General features: G+C 47.7%; 1 pseudogene; it reads left to right on the top strand.

Annotated features, from left to right (window-relative positions):
• Positions 1 to 9,579: 9,579 nt before the first annotated feature.
• The window catches only part of LOC136620146 (regulator of microtubule dynamics protein 2-like), a 37,724-nt pseudogene continuing 31,376 nt past the window's right edge, over positions 9,580 to 15,927 (top strand).

The raw sequence follows: 15,927 nt of genomic DNA, 5'->3' as shown, positions 1-15,927 counted from the left end.
ACAAACATTTGGTCCAGAAAAAATTACATTTTGCTTTTTGCAACATCGCTCTATACATGTGCAGGGATTCTCTTTTAATGCCCTCATATAATACCCTATTTTTGCTTTTGTTTTTATTTTAGATTTTATTTATCCACGGCTTGCTTCAGCGTATCAGCTGGCTTTCCTTGGGCTGTTGGTACCTGGAAGGTTACCTCCATGAACCTGGTTACTGGATTTTTCCAGTATCTTTGGGGTAAGTCCAGTGAATTGTTGCTTTAGAATGTATACCATTTATATTCTGCTTTGTGCTGTTGCTGTTTAGTCTTTGGGTTATGGATGGAGCTAAAGACAATAATGATGTATGACTAGTAAAGATGGACTTTCAGTGTTAGATTAGTCAATGGTTATATTCTCATCTCTTGTAGGACTTTAGGTGAATTAATAGACTGCAAAATAAGGACAGTTGTAATAAATATATAATATATTATGCTCATGTTATTGATAAAAATAGGATATGGTATATTCTGACTGGCCCGCCTGTTTACAAGTAGAGATCTCTAATAAGCAAGCTTGTAACAAAGTGGCTGTCACATGTCATCACTAGCTGCCAAACAGTAACCAAAATGTATCTTTCTTCTGGGACCTGAATATTGAAGGCTGCTCTGTGTAAGGCCTCCTGCACACGGGTGGATTTGCATTGTGGAGTCCCCGGTGGATGTCCGCCCCCGGACTCCACGGCAAATACCGCCCAATAGCATGCTATGGCAAACCGTGATTTCATCTCCGCTTGCGGAGAAGAAATCACAGCATGCTGTGATTCTGTGCGAGCTATGCACAGACAGCTTCCGTGAGCACTGTGGAAGTAGCACGGAATCCGCGTTATCGCCTAGCGCTGACAGCTACTGCATATGCGTGTTGGAGCGACGGCTGGCACTTCCGCACGCTGACATTAGACACCGGACAGGTACGTGGGGTTCACTGGCCAGACATCAACTCAAACTCTGCTGGTGGAATCCGGCATGCGGGGTCTGACCCGCCTGTGTGCAGGAGGCCTAAATGGTCATATAACATCCAAGCTCAAGTCCTGTCAGTTGTGTTGGCTGCCGCATGTTCATAGAATCATAGAATGGTAGACAGATATTTGTCCAGCCTTTGTTTTGAACACTTCCATTGAAGGAGAACCCACCACCTCCCCTGGTAACCTGTTCCACTTATTGATCACCCTCACCATTAGAAAGTTTTTTTCTAATATCTAATCTGTGTCTCCTCTCTTTCAGTTTCATCCCATTGCTTCTAGTCTTTCCTTGTGCAAAGGAGAATAGGGCTGATCTCTCTGCATTGTGACAACCCTTCAGATATTTGTAGACAGCTATTAAGTCTCCTCTCAGCCTTCTTTTTTGCAAGCTAAGCATTCCCAGATCCTTTAACTGTTCTTCATAGGACATGATTTGCAGACCGCTTACCATTTTGGTAACTCTTCTCTGAACTTGCTCCAGTTTGTCTATGTGCCCAGAGCTGGACACAGTATTCCAGATAAGGTCTGACTAAGGAAGAGTACAGAGGGATAATGATCTCACGTGATCTAGACTCTATGCTTCTCTTAATACATCCCAGAATTGTGTTTGCCTTTTTGGCAACTGCATCACATTGTTGACTCATGTTCATTCTCTGATCTATTAGTATACCCAAGTCTTTGGTTATAGCCGGAAGGAAAATCTATATCCACTTCTGGGGACGGAGGATGAGATAAGTCATTCAGCACAAGGTTAGTGAAGCTTTTCTTTCGCTTCCTCCATGTCCTTCACTATTGTAAAAAAAAAAAAAGTTTTTTATTCACACACAAATGCAACGCGTTTCGGCTAACCGGTAGCCTTTTTCAAACATTAAAATAGATTACTACACCGACAAGGAACGTGTGAAATCTCACATACCCTTGCATTCCTCTCGACCACAAGTGGTATTCGGGCGACACTGGATTAGGGGTGCACTCATCAGAGGCACCCCTGTGCAGGAAGACCTTCACCATCTACAAACTATATGCATAATCTGGAGCTCTGGGGTTTTTTGTATAGGATTTGCCTATACCATTGTGTTTGCTCCCTCCCCAATAATATATCTTTGGATTCCCATGGATGCTCTCCCAAGTGGATGTCCTAATGGACCAGCGCATTTGTATTTATAGCCTTACCAGTATATAGGATGTACCGGAGCATCCTGCCTTAAAGAGGACTCTGTTACATCGGGTGAGTCCAATCAATATTTTTTTACCTCTAACGTATCCACTTAGGTTTTCGGGTGCGCCCTATTGATTTTTCAAAACATACTTAGATACTTTTTATTTCCACTATGAATTGTATGTAGGGCGGCTTCACACAGGTATATTTGAGTATAAAAATTTTGTGTTTACAATGCATAAGGAATAGAAGCCACTGAAATCAATGGGTTCATTTACATTTCCGTATCTTCTGGTGCATTTTGTGCGTGCAAACCATAAGCAGCATGCTCTACTTTTGTGCACTTTTGGGAATCAAGGGTCTACAAAGAAGTCCACCTTTTTTTTGGTTTAAATACCTGTGCTATTGTGTGTATACGCATCCATAGAGAACAATGGTCTATCACGTGTGTATATATCGGCAAAATAGAACATGCTGCATTTTTTTTGTATTTGCGTATTATTATGCAATTCCGTCGCTCCAATGTGAACTGTGAGTCCGGCCTTCAGCTGTATTTCGGCTCTGTTCACGTGTATTGGGGCTCCTTTCAGAGTCTCCTGTGCAGATCTGGCGTAAGATGCCGGACGAAAGAGTCATGCATGTAGGACTTGTTCATTCGGTAATAATGGCAGACAGATGCAGGAACCAAACGTCCCCCATTATAGTCAGTGGGGTCCATGCGGCGCAGTTTGGTTCTGTTCATCCAGAGGATCCCCACTTCCTGTTCCCATAACTGAATCCCCAGCGCAGATCTGAGCTCAGCCGTACGCAGACGGGAGCGTTGGACCCATATTGCACTTGTAAAACTGTCATTTTTTTTTCTTTCTGAGACTATCATGCGTTTTGTGTGAAAAACACATCCTATCATTGTAAATGCATTCACCATATCATTGTATATGCGTTGACCCTATCATTGTATATGCGTTTACCCTATCATTGTATATGCATTCACCATATCATTGTATATGCGTTTACCCAATCATTGTATATGCGTTAACCATATCATTGTATATGCGTTTACTCTATCACTGTATATGCGTTTACTCTATCATTGTATATGCGTTTACCCTATCATTGTATATGCGTTTACCCTATCATTGTATATGCGTTTACCCTATCATTGTATATGCGTTTACCCTATCATTGTATATGCGTTTACCCTATCATTGTATATGCGTTTACCCTATCATTGCATATGCGTTTACCCTATCATTGCATATGCGTTTACCCTATCATTGCATATGCGTTTACCCTATCATTGCATATGCGTTTACCCTATCATTGCATATGCGTTTACCCTATCATTGTATATGCGTTTACCCTATCATTGTATATGCGTTTACCCTATCATTGTATGTGCGTTTACCCTATCATTGTATGTGCGTTTACCCTATCATTGTATGTGCGTTTACCCTATCATTGTATGTGCGTTTACCCTATCATTGTATGTGCGTTTACCCTATCATTGTATGTGCGTTTACCCTGTCATTGTATGTGCGTTTACCCTGTCATTGTATGTGCGTTTACCCTGTCATTGTGTGTGCGTTTACCCTGTCATTGTGTGTGCGTTTACCCTGTCATTGTGTGTGCGTTTACCCTGTCATTGTGTGTGCGTTTACCCTGTCATTGTGTGTGCGTTCACCCTGTCATTGTGTGTGCGTTCACCCTGTCATTGTGTGCGCGTTGACCATGTCATTGTGTGCGCGTTGACCATGTCATTGTGTGCGCGTTGACCATGTCATTGTGTGTGCGTTTACCCTGTCATTGTGTGCGTTTACCCTGTCATTGTGTGTGCGTTGACCATGGCATTGTATATGCCTTTACCATAGCATTGTATGTGTTCACCATATCATTGTATATGCGTTTACCATATCATTGTATGAGTTCACCATATCATTGTATATGCGTTTACCCTATCATTGTATATGCGTTTACCCTATCATTGTATATGCGTTTACCCTATCATTGTATATGTGATTTTCTCATATGTTAAAAAAAAAAATCACATATTTCTTCAGCAGTTAAAATAGAAAAAAACGCCCCATTCTTGCACGAAAATCATATGGCATGTGAGTGCGATTCATGTACGTGTAGGAAGGAAGTAGTGGGCATTCTTGAATAAAATCGCCCAAAAATAAGATTTGCTGTGAATTTTCAACCTTCACTCTTGGAGCGAGCAAAAAAAAAAAATCGCTAATCTACATTAACCCGTTGAAATCTAAGGCTTACTCTCACTTACGGGTTTCATCCATTTCACAGTCGGACAGAACTCGCATGGGAAAATCATTTGCGTAAAAAATCCCTAAGAACCTTATCTATTGTGGTGATGATTAAAATATTGGAAGTTTCTTCTGCATCCATTACTTACACTAAGGGGTTAAACTTAGCTCCGCCCCTGTCCCTCCCATTGCAGACAGTGGCAAGGGGGGGAGATAAAGCGGGAACTCAGTGCACTAGCCCCCCCCCCTTTTCCCGTCCCATCCTGCCTACTCCCTCTCCAAAGAGGGGCAGCGTATATCGGCCGGTGTGAAAACCTGACCGATATACGTCCCTCTGAATAAGCCCTTATAATGATATAAACCCCTGATTATAACGGTTTTGCTCTCATTAGCGGTATTGTCGCCCCTTACTAGTGCGGGTGAGATAAGATCGGACTTGCCCCATCCTTCCCGCACTCTTTCCCACATGTAGTAATACTATCTTCCCGCGGTTTTATTGCTAGAGCGGTTTTATATTTGTTATAGCGCACAGTTTGAATATTCAGAGATGAAAAATACCCATTCTTGCACAAGCAGCTCCGTAGCGGCGAGCGCGGTTGTGCAGACAAACCATTTTTTTCAATGAGTTCAGTCACAACTGTATTTATCATGCGACTTTCGGTCGTGACGTATTCGCACATGAACAAGTCATTCTTGTACGTGTATCGTCACATAGTACAGTAATTTTTGCACATGCAGGGCATTTTCACGTACATGTGCAAAACACCCAACCTCATCTAAAAGGCTATTGCATCTAATGAGGTCCAGATGTGGTGTTTTCCCCGCGGTGAGTTGTGTATGTATGTATCCCCGCCCTTAACATATAGCGGAATTTTAAAAAATCACCCACTGCGCATGTCCATGACGTGGGATTCATGCCTACAGGCAGTGCCAGACTCTGCCCATACACGGTCTCTGCCAGCAGCATGGGCTGTGATGTGTAAAACCCGCAGCGTGGTACGCATACAGCCGTGGGCATGAGCCCTCATGTATCACAATACTTTGTAGGAAATATAAGGGCCGCCGTCCATGACCTCCAGCTGAAGGGGCATCAGGTGATGCAATAAGACAAGGATCCAAAGCACAGAAGCATGGAGTGCGTCGGACGGGTGGATTTAGATCCTTGGACTGTCTAAGGATGCAGCACTTGGGGAACCCCGGGTGTCACCCATGACCCCTACCAACTGTATTTGGTCTTTGCTGCGAAGTCCCCAAGCGTTACTCACAAGGATAGTCCCGGGAGTGCGGCTGCTGGCGCTGCACTGGGCTGGGGTGCGGTACGTGGTGGTGTGAATGGGTGCGCAGCTGGTGCAATGGTCAGGGCTGGTGGCATCGATAATGGCAGAAGGTTTGGGCAGGCAGCAAGCAATATAGAGGTCAGATACACAGAGCCGAGGTCAGGGAGCTCAGAAAGCCGACAGAGGGGGACATAGGCAGGAACTCAGAACTGCAATGGGGCTTTGTCACAATGGCTTAAGAGACTGATAAACACCAATAAAACATATAAAAACCTCCAGTACGATAGAAGTTTGGATATTTCCTGATATTTTTCAGGCGTCAGAGATGGTAAAAAAAAAAGGTTGCATGAATAGGTAAAAAAAATTACGGAATAAAATAAAAATCTATACATAACAAAGAAAATGACCCAAAGCCAAATCCAAAACCATACATATTATATATTAAAACGTCTGAAACAAAATGTGGAACCCGTTTCCATACTTTATTTTAGAGTAAATTTTACTAAAAAAAAACTATACATGTTAAAAATATTTTTTTCAAATCTCCTACTTTCCTGTGGGTCCGCGGCACGCTTGCAGTGACAGTTGTGGGTGTGCCGCAGATCGGACGGCTTCCATTGACTCCAATGGAAGCCGTCCCTGCGGGATCTGCGGCAAAATAGAGCATGCTGCGATTTGTTTTCTGGACCCGAAGGTCCGCAAAACAAATCAGCATGCTTTATTAAGCTGCGGGCAACCATAATTGTCTATGGGCGGATTGAACTGCGGATCATCCCTGTGGGTACACCACACAGATTCCGCAATTCAATCCCGCCTGTGGACATGAGCCCTAAGTGGTGACCCTGTGGTTCACTCTTGATGATCCATGTATTTTTCTTAAAACTCAAAGACAGATGTGATCTAGAGGTTGATGGGGTGTAACTACATGCCCCCCCCCCCCGACCCATGACTTAGGTATACGATACCTAGTGGCATTGGGATAACATTAAATAGCACATCCAAACGGAAATAAAGACACCGACACAAAGGTTTATGGAGGGAGAAAGAACATTTTATTTCTAGTTGTAGGAAACTTTAGATTTTATTATGGGGAATTTTGAGGCGGAGTTGCTCCAGAGGAAGGCGAAAAACCCTTTGATAGGAAAAAGCCAATTATCCTTATTTAAAGGGGAAAAATTCCTTCCTGACCCCAAATATGGCGATCAGAGCAAGTCCCAAAATCAAAGCCGAAATCTGACCTGACTTTCTAAAATGTGTTATTGTTTCCATAAATCTATATAAATCTATTACCATTTATTGTTTGTGTGAGATATAATGTGTATTGGAATAAAGCTGTTTATAGACTGTGTTGATCCAGAGGAAGGCGAAAACCCCCTTGAGGAAAGGGCCAATTATCCTGTTTTAAGGGGGTAAAATTCCTTCCTGACCCCAAATATGGCGACCAGAATAAATCCCAGCATCAAACGCCAGCCGCTCACCTCCCTAGTGTATGTGATGTCAGCTAAAGATTGTGTTTCTTTATGTTTATATTATGTTATTTATGTGGCTGGTTCTTTATAAATAAGACCTAACCCTATTTAAGGCTGTGAGTTGATCCAGAAGAAGGCAAAAACCTCCTTGAGGTATGAGCCAATTGTCCTCAAGTTGGAAAAATTCCTTCCTGACCCCAAATATGGCGATCAGAGCAAGTCCCAGGATCAAAGCCGACATCTACACCTATCTGTGTGTATACTTGTGTCTATGTATGTGTTAGTGTCTACACTAGTGTGTAACCTTCATGTATGTGGTGCGTGCTACTTACCTGGCCTGTGCTGAGGTCTTACTAGTAACCAGGAGTTCAGGGATAATAGTCACTTGGGCTATTGTTCCTGAACTCGCCAGTTACCAATCAAGCACAGGCCATTCCTGGGGGTGTAGAGGATCTTCAGGAGAGGATGATGTCCGATGTCAGCCAGAGGATGTCGGGGTCCGGAGTAGCATGATGGTAATGCCGGATACAGTTGGTGGAGAGAGGATGTTGCTGGTAAGCCGGGGTCTTCTACAGCAGCAGAGTTGTGGGTTCAGCAGACAGTTGTCGCGGCCGAGCCTACAAAATATAAGAGAGAATTGTCAGTTTTACCAGTTGTGGATATAAACCAGTGAACTACTGCAACATGACGACTTGTATCAGGATCTGATTTGTATCTGATATAAAGAAAAGATATTTTATATATTAAACTTTTTACAGTATGTGAAGTTCTCCTACAGTGTATGGATATAATCGTAGGTGTCCTGTGTACATAGGTGTATATAGGTGTACAGATACGTGTGTGGAGTTGTATATAGAGGATACTTACCAGATGGTTGTGGCTTCCTTCACAATCGGATTCTTCTCGTCATCCTAAGAAGAAGCAAAGACATAGTAATTACAGAAGCAATAATATTGTAGCCAAGGAGGGAGAAGTCTGCGGACCAGACATGGTGACATGAAGCAGAGGATGATGATGAACACAGAAGTCTGCCTGAAGAACATCATCCCTAGAGGAGGAAGATCTTACCGGGTCCAGCTTGGTGAAGCGTACGAGAATCCGTCTACGGGGTGAAGGGGTGTCCCAACCTTCGGCCATGGAAGGTCTCGATTCTTCGGAACTCTGCTGAAGGGTTTGAATGGCGGCTCTGCTCTTCTCAGTTCCAACTCCTCCCAATTTATGGTGCTGAAGAATCGGTGACCTCTGATGTTCTTCTGGACACCAAGCCTCCTCTTAGGCTTCTTCTGCAGCAGTCCCTTCAGAAGATGCTTTACGTCAGCATCCAGCCAAGATGGAAATTTTGGCTTCTTTCTTTTGATGGACTTGATGATCTTTCTCCTGGAGGAGCCATGGTAGAAAGGGGACTGTCCTGTCGCCATGCAGGATACGACAATCCCCAGGCTCCACCAGTCGACTGCTGCGTCATAGTCCTTCTCGCGAAGCACCTCTGGGGCCACGAAACGATATGTGCCTGTCACGCCGCTGATGATCTTAGATGGGACGACGCCGTCTTGGGCCAGCCCCAGGCCAATAAGGCGAATGTGTCCATCTCCGTCCAGCATGATGTTTGTCGGCTTTATGTCACTGCAATGAAGAAAAGAGAAATGTTAATCTGTTCAGTTAGACAGAAGACTTAGGAATGTACCGCAGCAAAACCGGTCCTAATTCAGGACTTTGGGGAAGCTGGGTACATTATCGCCACCATCTCAAGGAAACAGGGAGATGTGGGACAGTTATACTTAACGGTGGATGATGTAGCGTCGGTGCAGGAACTGGAGACCGCATGCTATCTCCGCTGTGTAGAATCTGAGAAAAGAGTGTAGTATCAATGACATGACATCATTCCCCTGACATCATGTCACCATCATAGTGTCCCCACCAGAAGAGGTGCTGTTTATGGCAGCCTGTATGTCCTCCACTCTTCTATACCTATCATGTCGCCCTCAGTATCCCCCCCACCACCACCCGGCTCCTGATTAGTCATTTACTCACCTCACATGGTTGATGTCCAAGCTGCCGCACATCCTGATCATTGCTGCCAGGCTTCCTCCGGACAGATACTCCGTGATGAAGTAGGCCCGGTCTGCTGACTGCTGTGCGGCGTACCTTACTGAAGATGTCAGCCAGAGAGGAGACTGAAAGCAGCCTGCTGGTCAGTAGACTGCTTTGGGAGTACCGGGGAGGGAGGATTGAGACATCAGGATCTGGTGCTGGAAGTCCTTTTTGCTGTCTCCGTCTCTTAGGACAGAGATGCACAAAAGGTTAGAGAGGGCGAGTGCGCAAATGTCCAGTTTGCTTGCGGCGGCTAGAAGAGGGCCACACCAAGCCACTATGTGCGGACTGTGCGGAGAAGGTGATCCGCGAAGAGGGTTCCTCGGGCATGTCGGACATCCGATCCATGATCCGCGAGGAGATTGAGGCCTCACTCTCATCTCTTTCTCTGCCGCCCCCCACGAAAAGGGTAAGGCGGGCACGAATGGAAGAGTCAGACTCTGAGGAGGTCCTAGAAGATTCTCCTTCAGAATTCATGCCACCCATGGAGGATGCAAGGAAGTATTTCTTTTCATCGGCGGACTTGGGTCAGCTGTTAACTGCAGTCCGGCGCACCATGCAGGTGGAGGAAGAGGTGCCGCAGCAGCCATCCTTTCAGGATAGCCTGTTCCGGGGACTCCTACCACAGCCAAAACCGTCATTTCCAGTTAATGACATTTTAAAACAGCTGATCCTGACAGAGTGGAAACAGGCAGATCAGAAATTCCTCCTGTCCAAGGAATTCAAGGATCGGATGGTCTTCACACCAGAAGATATCGAGTTCCTAGAAACCGTCCCTAAGGTGGATCTGGCGGTTGCCAGGGTCTCAAAAAAAGCAGCCCTTTGAGGACATTTCCCAACTGCGGGATCCACTAGATACCAGAGTGGATTCTGCGATGAAAAAGGCCTGGGAGACCACGGCCCTGACCGTCAAAGCCAACATCACGGCCACATCTGTGGTGAGATCTATGTCGGTCTGGTTAGACCAACTCCAGACGCTGATTTCTCAGAGGGGCTCTAGGGAGGACATCTCCAGCTGCCCTCCCCTCCTCCAGCAGGCAACCGGCTTTCTGGCAGATGCCTCTGTGGAGTCAGTGAGGTTCGGGGCCCGTTCAGCAGCCCTCTCGAACACAGCCAGGAGGGCTGTCTGGGTTAAGGCCTGGACAGGAGATAACGCCTCCAAGAATAGACTCTGTTCCCTGCCCTTCCAAGGACACAGAATCTTCGGGCCTTCCTTGAATACTCTCCTAGAGAAGGCATCGGATAAGAGCCAGGGACTACCATCGGAGAAATCGTTTAAGCGGCCTTCCTCCTCCTACCCTCCTCCTACTCTCCTCCTTTTGCTCCCTCTAGAGCAGTGGTGGCGAACCTATGGCACGCGTGCCAGAGGCGGCACTCAAAGCCTTACCAGCTGGCACTCGCCGCCGTCGTCCGCTCACCAGATTAGTACATACTGCCAGGTGCCGCAGCCCCCCTGCTGGTATTCACTCAGCAGCGCTGCTAGAAGCGCTGATCCCGCCGCACACTGTGATGTCAGTGTGCAGCTGGGATCCTCCTCTCCCCTCCTCTGCAGTCTCCTACTTGGTTCCGCAAGAGCAGGGGAGGGAAGGAGGTGTCCGGCAGCACGTCACAATGTGCTCCTGGGATCAGTGGCAGAAACAGCGCCAAGCAGAGGAGCTGGGGGGGGGGGGGGGGGTCGATTTGGGTCTCAGAGGGTGGGGGGTGCTATTACTACTGGGGGCCACTGTGGGATGTCACGATTGCTACTGGCTACTGTGAAGTGTCACTATTACTACTGGGGACGCTGTGAAGTGTCACTATTACTACTGGGGACCACAGTGGGGTGTCACTATTACAACTGGGGACCACTGTGGGGTGTCACTATTACCGCTGTTGGATGTCACCATTACTGCTGGGGGCTGATGTGGGATGTCACTATTACTACTGGGGCCGATGTGGGATGTCACTATTACTACTGGGGCCGATGTGGGATGTCACTATTACTACTGGGGCCGATGTGGGATGTCACTATTACTACTGGGGCCGATGTGGGATGTCACTATTACTACTGGGGCCGATGTGGGATGTCACTATTACTACTGGGGCCGATGTGGGATGTCACTATTACTACTGGGGCCGATGTGGGATGTCACTATTACTACTGGGGCCGATGTGGGATGTCACTATTACCACTGGGGCCGATGTGGGATGTCACTATTACCACTGGGGCCGATGTGGGATGTCACTATTACCACTGGGGCCGATGTGGGATGTCACTATTACCACTGGGGCCGATGTGGGATGTCACTATTACCACTGGGGCCGATGTGGGATGTCACTATTACCACTGGGGCCGATGTGGGATGTCACTATTACCACTGGGGCCGATGTGGGATGTCACTATTACCACTGGGGCCGATGTGGGATGTCACTATAACCACTGGGGCCGATGTGGGATGTCACTATAACCACTGGGGCCGATGTGGGATGTCACTATAACCACTGGGGCCGATGTGGGATGTCACTATAACCACTGGGGCCGATGTGGGATGTCACTATAACCACTGGGGCCGATGTGGGATGTCACTATAACCACTGGGGCCGATGTGGGATGTCACTATAACCACTGGGGCCGATGTGAGATCTCACTATAACCACTGGGGCCGATGTGGGATGTCACTATAACCACGGGGGCCGATGTGGGATGTCACTATAACCACGGGGGCCGATGTGGGATGTCACTATAACCACGGGGGCCGATGTGGGATGTCACTATAACCACGGGGGCCGATGTGGGGGGGGGGGGGCAATATCACTGCTGGGATATGTTTACATGAAGTGGAAATGCTGTAGAATGTCCTCAGTGGAAATTTCCGTGGGAAATTCTACAGCAATTCCGCATCCAAAAGAAGTCAAAATCTGCACCCTGTCTATTTTGAAACAGCCTTGTCCTTTTAAGAACAACGGAGGTAAAAATCATACGTTGTGATAAGCCCCACCCCCTGACATGTTGGCACTTTACAATAAATAAGTGGGTTTTGAGTTGCAGTTTGGGCACTCAGTCTGTAAAAGGTTCGCCATCACTGCTCTAGAGCATACAAGGGGAAAGGAAAAACCGGACACTGGTCCTATCCCAAAGGCGGAAAGGGTGAGAATCCGCCTTCCCGGATCCTACAAGTAGGGAGTAGACTGAAGGGGTTCGCCCTTAGATGGAGCAAGGTGACCTCCAATCCCTGGGCCTTACGCCTAGTCTCGGATGGCTACAAAATTGAATTTTCCTCCCCTCCTCCCCGGAGGTTCGTGGTCACCCCCTGCCAGTCACCTGCGTCTGCTCAGGCCCTCCAGTTGGGGGTGCAAGAGCTGTTGTCCCTAGGGGCCATCACTCGGGTTCCCGCAGAAGAACTATTCAAGGGGTGCTACTCCCCCTTGTTCCTAATCAAAAAACCCAACGGATCCTATAGAACTATAATTAATCTGAAATTCCTGAATAAATCTATCGCATATCAAAGATTTAAAATGGAATCGGTGCGGTCAGCAATCCTCCTAATTGCGCCGGATAGTGTCATGGCCACCGTGGAATTAAAGGACGCATATTACCATGTCCCTATACACATAGATTCCCAGCGGTTTCTGCGGTTTGCCCTGGTGATAGATGGCTCTGTCTCTCACTTTCAATTTACGTGCCTGCCGTTCGGGATTTCCTCCGCACCCCGGGTGTTCTCCAAACTGGTGTTAGAGATGGTGGCGGCACTAAGGACTGACAAGGTGTTGATTGTCCCATACCGCGACAATTTCCTGATTATAGCAGGATCGGCTTCAGAACTCCAGTTCCAGGCCAACCTCACACTCCGTCTGTTCGAGTCGTTAGGCTGGATCATCAACTCCTCTAAATCCAGTCTTCTGCCCGAGCAGAAGAAAAAATTTCTGGGAGTGATTCTGGACTCACACCATCAGTGCTCATCCCTTCCTAGAAAGGCAAAAAAAAACAAACATCCAGGATGAGTGTCGGGCACTTTCTCTAACCACTGAAGTCTCCCTTAGGAGAGGCATGAGGGTCCTCGGCCTCATGACATCTTGCATCGGGGTAGTCCCTTGGGCCCAGTTACATTGTAGAACCCTCCAAGACTTTATCCTAAACAACTGGGATAAATCCCCCGCCTCCCTGGATCGGAAAGTCGTCCTTACCTACAAGATAAAATCCTCCTTGGAATGGTGGATGTCTATCTCCAACCTTGCCATAGCCACGGCTTGGTACCCCGCATCTCCAGTATCCATCTCTACTGACGCAAGTGCAACTGGTTGGGGGGCCCACTTAGGCCGTCATTACGTCCAAGGGGGCTGGAACCGGGAGGAAGTTGCTCAATCCTCCAACTACAAAGAACTTTGCGCTGTCTGGAAGGCCATTCGGGACCTCGAGACAGAGATCAGGGGTAGACACATTAAGATCTTTTCGGATAACATAACAAATGTGTCCCTCATCCGCCACCAGGGATCCACGCGGAACCCCCGACTCCAAGACCTGGCGGCGAAAGTTCTCCGGTGGATAGAGCAGCGGACGCCTTCCGTCACAGCGTACCACGTAAGGGGCCCAGAGAACTCCATGGCGGACCATCTCAGCCGCAGGAAGATAGACCCCGGGGAGTGGACTCTACATCCACACGCGTTCCAGCTAATTTTAGAGATATGGGGGACACCCAAGGTGGACTTGTTCGTCTCTCGGGAGAACACCAAGTGTCCCCAGTTTTTCTCCAGGGGAGCAGACGGGGGCTCCCTGGGAATAGATGCACTATCCCAGGCCTGGGATTGGGACCTTGCATACGCCTTCCCGCCTATCCCCCTGATTCCTCGGGTCCTAAGGAAAGTTCAGGAGTCCCCAGGCTCTGTTATCCTGGTGGCCCCATTCTGGCCCAAGAGACCCTGGTTTCCGCTCCTGGTCGCTCTCTCGACAAGGAGCCTCTACATCTGCCGCAGAAAGACGACCTCCTTCAGCAGGGCCCCTGATATGCCCAAAGGTCCGACAGTTCAGACTGGCGGCCTGGAAGTTGAGCGGGTAAAATACCTGAGCCAGGGCCTATCAGGGAGGGTGACCACTACGTTATGTGAGAGCCTCAAAAAATCCACCAGGAAAATATACTCCAGGGTGTGGGATACCTGCTCTAGGTGGTTGGGGCATAGTATACATGACCTCCAACAGCCCGACATTAACAAAATACTGGAGTTCCTACGGGATGGGTTGGACATGGGGCTAAGACCTGGTACCCTTAAGGTCCAGGTGGCCGCCCTTGGGCCTTCTTCGACTTCCCCTTAGGCGACCATAGGCTAATTAAGAAATACCTGAAAGGGGCAGTCAGACTCCACCCCTTTATAAGGGAAACCATGCCCCCCTGGGACCTGAACCTTGTTTTACAGGCCCTCTGCGCACACCCCTTTGAGCCTCTGGAAGATCTATCAGTAAAGATCCTCTCCTATAAAGTTGCCTTTCTAGTTGCCATCACATCCGCCAAACGGATCGGGGAGATCCAATCCCTCTCTATTAGGCCCCTGTACATGACCACCTTCCCAGATAAAATAGAGTTCAGGCCTGACCCCTTTTTCCAACCGAAAGTTCTCACAGACTTCCACAGAGAACAGCGAATAGTACTTCCCTCCTTCTGCCAAGAACCCCGTAACACCACGGAACAGAGGTTCCATAATCTAAATGTTAGACGAGCAGTCCTGAAGTATTTGGAGGTCACACATTCCTTCAGGAAGTCTAACAATCTCTTTATTCAATTTCAGGGTCCACGCAGAGGAGGGGCCGCTACTAAGGACTCCTTAGCGCGTTGGGTCAGGAGGGCCATAGAAGAGGCATACAGATCCCAGGGGATCCCACTCCCGGGCGACGTTAGAACCATTCCACTAGGGTGGTCGCCTGTTCCTGGGCGGAGAGAGCCCAGGTGACAACCGACCACATCGGCAGAGCCGCCACATGGTCGAGCACTCATACCTTCACTAAACACTATCGCCTGCACCGGGGGGCCAGTCGTGATATGGCCTTTGGGCGGAAGGTGCTACAGGCGGTGGTCCCTCCCTAAAGCCCTTGGTCGTTGGCATTCCTCCATGTGTATGCTGTCAGGATGACGAGGGGAAGACAGGAATTAGGTCCTACCTGTTAATTCCTTTTCTTGAAGTCATCCTGACAGCATAGGGGCTTTTCCCTCCCCTTGAGTTAATTTTACGTGAAGTAACGTATTGTACTTTAATTGCTGTATTAAAAATGATTGGTTAAGCAAGCCGGGTCACTGTAGTTATTTGGTACACACTGGTGAGCCAGTGGTGGGAGTTGTCTTTTGTATTTTCCGCTTCCTGTCCCAACAGTTGTCCAGCAGACAACCTCCATGTGTATGCTGTCAGGATGACTTCAAGAAAAGGAATTAACAGGTAGGACCTAATTCCTGTCATATCCAAGCTAGAAGTAGTACAACAGGATATCAAAGCCTCCATGTCAGCCAGTTTCCCATTTTGTATCCAAGTAGAGGCTGTACAATAGGGTACTATAGTCTCTATTTCTGCGTGTATCACATCTTGTATCCAAGCTAGAAGCGGTACAAATGGAACTAGAGACTCCATACTAACCTGTTTTACACCTTGAAACCAAGCAAGAGGCGGTACAACAGGGTACCAGAGCCTCCGTGCCCACCTTTTTCACATCTTGTAT

This window comes from Eleutherodactylus coqui, chromosome 3, assembly GCF_035609145.1.
Source record: "Eleutherodactylus coqui strain aEleCoq1 chromosome 3, aEleCoq1.hap1, whole genome shotgun sequence".
NCBI classification, from domain to species: domain Eukaryota; kingdom Metazoa; phylum Chordata; class Amphibia; order Anura; family Eleutherodactylidae; genus Eleutherodactylus; species Eleutherodactylus coqui.
Note: the sequence above shows the minus strand (reverse complement) of the source record. Positions and strands in the feature narration are given on the sequence as shown.